The following is a 4,458-nucleotide window of genomic DNA, read 5'->3' as shown; positions in this document are numbered from 1 at the left end:
GCTCTCATTTCTCAGCCTCGAAAATCGTTTTAGGATCACGATGTCCTAGTCGCCTATGCCCTTCGTGAATACACATCGGGTTGTGGCTCCTCACTGCCGCTACAATAGGGCTCCTTTCTAGCTTCAACCCGTACAAACCGTTTTTGAGCACAGCTTCCATCGCTACTACTCCTCCGCTTGAAACAGCACAGCCGGACTCGTTGAAGCTGACGTCAGCACCTTTCTTTATTAACCTCTCAGGATACGCGCCTTTGTGAACCCAGAATTGCACCACGCTCGCGCTGTATACGAATAGCAAGGTTTTTTGATAGTATTGTACTTTTTTACAACGGCGCGCGTCCTGAAGGGTTAAGCATCCGACGGATGAATAGCTCCGGGATGTACAACACCTGACTCCGGGTTATCTCCTTTACGATGCCGTTCTTCGCGAAACAACTTAGCTTACATGTACCTTATCCTTCCACCGGGCGTGTTCGGTCATCAGAAACCACCACTTCACTTGGTGTTCCTGCCTTCCGTTCTCGCAGCTCCACGAAGAAATTCCGGTTTGCGCAGATATGCCACGATGCACCAGAGTCCACGATCCATTCTTGAACGGAATTCGTAACGATGAACGCGAATTCTCCTGCTTCTGGAAATGTCATCTTGGCTCGTGCTGATCGGTGTTGCCTTCCGTCGTCCCGGTTAGCCTTCACGTTGCAATCCTTTTTCTTGTGTCCTGGTCTTTTGCAGTTGTGACACACAATAGAACCAACCTTCTTCTGCATCCAGTCCTCCGCCTTGATCAGATGAACCTTCGCATTCACGCTTCAGAACTTCATCGATAACTTTTTGCATCACAAGCTCTAGCGTAACTGCATCTTCTCTGCGACAGTCGAGTGCGGTGGTCAGCGTGCTGAATTCGGTAAATTTCGTAGAACGATCATCACCTCCAGTTCACGGCCGAGGTTCGTGTCAGCCTTGGAAAGTCTCTCGAAAAAGCGCTCCATTTCATAAATATGCTGCGCGATATCTCCGCCTTCCACGTACCGCATTCACACAGTTGGTAGCACAAGCACAATCCAACCTTCGCAGAAAGAGTAATCCTTTCATGGTGACGCTGCAGATTCTCTCAGGCTTCTCTTGCAGAAGTATAGTTCAAACGTGTCGTTGGATCAAAACGTGTTGCTTCTGTTCCACTAGCAGTCCGATGGTCGCCCTCGCTTTTTGACCACCAGCCTTCCAAGCACTAACTGCGTTTACTGGATGCACGGGAAAAAATCCGCTGCTTGGAACCTGCTAAATGAGTCATGATTTCGCGTAAAATGTGTGTTTTCATGTTATAAATATACACCACAAAAAAAGGTCATAATTTCATGACTCACGTTGCCATAACGTCACCTTGGCGTTACGTTTTTAATATTTATTGACAAAAATTTGTGAGTTAAGTCATGATATCATGCCCATGAATACCAGAACTATTAACTAGATTCATAAAACCAGAAGCGGTATTCATAGAACTAGAAGTTGTCATTTATGATTCCAGTTTTATTAGCGAAATTTGATAAATCGGTTCATATTATCATGAAGTACGTACTCAAACTATGAACTAAATTTATGAAAGCTTGATCTTTACTCATGGTGCAAGTATTTATCATTTATGGTACTGGATCGATTTGCGAAAAGTGGTAGTACTGGTCATGTTATCATAAAGCATGTTCTAAATTTATTACCTAATGTTATAAAAACATAAGCAGTATGCATGATTCTAGTATTTGTAATTTATACTATCGGATTAATTGGTGCAAAGTGGCATTTAAGGTCATGTTATCGTGAAGCACGCACTCTGAAATCATGAACAAGGTTCCTGAATATTAAAGTAATTTTTATGATTCTGGTATTTTTCAATATTTATTCAACATTGTGCCTTCAACCTACTCAATAGCCCGCAGTAAATCGCGGGTGCTTTTGGGTAGATCTACCACTGGGATTTTGAACAGATGAGCCTGCAAGAACATCCAGAGGGGCTTGCAGTCTGGTGCATACTGGAGATTCAAAACATATATCACTTGCATGTAAATGCAAATGGCATGGAGGATGTGGTCTGCCTTGTACTCCGCTCCCCGGAAAATAACGAGCACCGCTCCTTCTCCCCGCGATGCCCGAACCGAAACAATTTGCGGCTGCAAATTAAGATTCTCGAATTTTTTCTTAAGGAAATCCAAACGCGTGCTGATTTTATGTTCCATGTCGCCCGCCGTCTGCATAGAAAAGAAAAGATTTCTATTAAAAACATATATATAATAAAATAAAGCAAGGCTTAATTGTATAAATTGTAAGTAGTAATAAAATCATTACGTGAGCTTGATTGTTCTGCTGCTGATGAAGCTGGCCGGAGTTTTGTGCCGGAATATAGAGTTTTTTCACTTTCAACTTCTGGAATGTAGTTCAATAATTATATAGTTTACTACTATTTAAGTAAGAACAATTCACTACACTTTTTCGAAAACCAAAAAAAAAAATCTCACCGGAAAACACTGCCGCTCACAAAAGGCGCCTTGACAGAAGTGACAAAAATGGCGTAGGTGATTCTGCGCGAGGGTTTGCGTAACGCTTACAGTGCCCAAATTCGTTTGTTGTGATTCATGATTTTATGACTCTGCGTTATGTTTATACGACTCAGCGTCTGGTTAAGATGACTCAGCGTCATAGTTTTATGACTCAGAGCCATGCTACCATGACTATGCTTTATGGTATTCAATTTATGAAAACGAGCTTAATTTTTTTCATAACGCTTTTGACGGCCATGGCTTTTGTTGATGGAATCAGTTATTATTATTCATGATAATCGTTGTTAACGTCACGATATCATGACTTGTAGTTACAATATCATGAACCGACAAGTTTTATGATTTCATAACATTTTAGTCATGGATCCGGCAACGAATTTTTTCCCGTGTGTCCTTCCGTTAGCAAGATTTCCAATCGTGGTTCTCCTGGGTCCACGAAACGCCAAAAGTTCTCCCTCACCAGTAACAGCTCAACGGTAAACTTCCAGCTGCCGTAGTTTTGGTTGTACAGCTTCTCTACACCGAGGCGGTCCATCATTAGCTATGCTGGATCAATTACCTCTTGAAATAATACACGTCGGTAGGTAAGGGGGGATAGAAAATACGGCGAAGTGAACTTTTACATGGCACAATTTCTGTCAGGTCATGAATGCTTTGGAAGCTACTTGCATCGATTTGCTCATGCAGAAGCTCCGCTTTGTGCAACTTGTCCGGACAACTAAGATACTCCGGAGCATGTAGTGTTCATATGCCCACGATCTGGAGAATTACGCAGCGAGATGACAGTGGGCGGTGCTGGTGATTTAATTCCTGATTGCATCGTAAACGGATTGTGCCAGGATGAGAATATGTGGAATATGGTGAACTGTGTGAAATCCCTTGAAACTATACTGAATGCTCCAAAACGCCAACCGGAAGCCGTTCTCCTTTGGATCCCGAATATTTCCAAACGTTCTTATACAGTTTGATAACGTATTTCTAAAGTATTGGTATCCGCAAACGTAAAAAAGGCAAAAGTTGGAGGAAATTTTTTTTTCTGATGTGTTAGGTCATCCAAACTGTCCTTGAGTTTACATAATAAAGTCTACGGGTGTAATACTAACTTTTTTCATCATACAAAGTTGCGATACATAATCTACCATAACAAGGCACTAAAATATCAGATGCGGTGTTCTAGGTTATCAAAAATATTTTTTTTTTGAATATATCAGCTAGAGTTTATTATTTACTTCCAGTTATGTTTCACAATCTACTAGGATTATATGAGCTCATAGAATATAGGAAATATTATCGAAGATACTTTAGATATATTCAAGGCTATTCAAACCGCGTTGCAATTCAGAACATGAGATCTACAGCCGTAACAACAACTTTTCTGCTATTTTGAGTTACACAACATAACCAATCGTAGGAAGTGTTTTTCCGGGAAGCCCAAGAGAAATTATAAAATACTCACAGGATTTCCTGACAGATCCAGGAACTTCATGAAACTGTTCTCGAGTTCAGTTTGATGACCTACGAAAAGTGACTCCTAAATCTCACTACCAAATACCCTTCCCGAGGTGTTTGTGGAGATGCAGAGTATTCTTAGCCTCCGGCCAGCACATTCAAGCATTGCTTTCCCTTCGCATATGGCTGTAAGAACTTGGCCGGTGCCGTTATTGATAAAAAAAAATGTATGAACTGCACTGGCGGAGCCAGCTTTTTCTTTTTTCTTACTCTCTCTCCTAAACATGCAAGCGAAAGAGCGTGATGAAAGAGGGGGCAAGCTGCACGCAGAACTCGATGTACACAGCGCAACGAGTAACTTTCACGCAGCGACCGAAAAGACAAAAGAATTTTCACGCAGATTTGTGTAACACTGGATCAACACAAAAAATGTGCTGATGCGGTGTTACACAAATCTGCG

General features: G+C 41.7%; 1 long non-coding RNA gene across 2 annotated transcripts; it reads right to left on the bottom strand.

Annotated features, from left to right (window-relative positions):
- Positions 1–1,984: 1,984 nt before the first annotated feature.
- LOC134292047 (uncharacterized) lies at positions 1,985–2,925 on the bottom strand. Of its 2 annotated transcripts, none has more exons than XR_009999425.1 (2): positions 2,338–2,925; positions 1,985–2,262 (listed from the first exon to the last, which is right to left on the bottom strand). It is a non-coding gene; the product is annotated as an uncharacterized LOC134292047 (long non-coding RNA). The 2 variants fall into 2 exon arrangements; XR_009999424.1 differs by having other exon boundaries at positions 1,985–2,240.
- Positions 2,926–4,458: the final 1,533 nt, after the last annotated feature.

Source organism: Aedes albopictus, chromosome 3 (genome assembly GCF_035046485.1).
Source record: "Aedes albopictus strain Foshan chromosome 3, AalbF5, whole genome shotgun sequence".
In the NCBI taxonomy this organism is placed as follows: Eukaryota; Metazoa; Arthropoda; class Insecta; order Diptera; family Culicidae; genus Aedes; species Aedes albopictus.
Note: the sequence above shows the minus strand (reverse complement) of the source record. Positions and strands in the feature narration are given on the sequence as shown.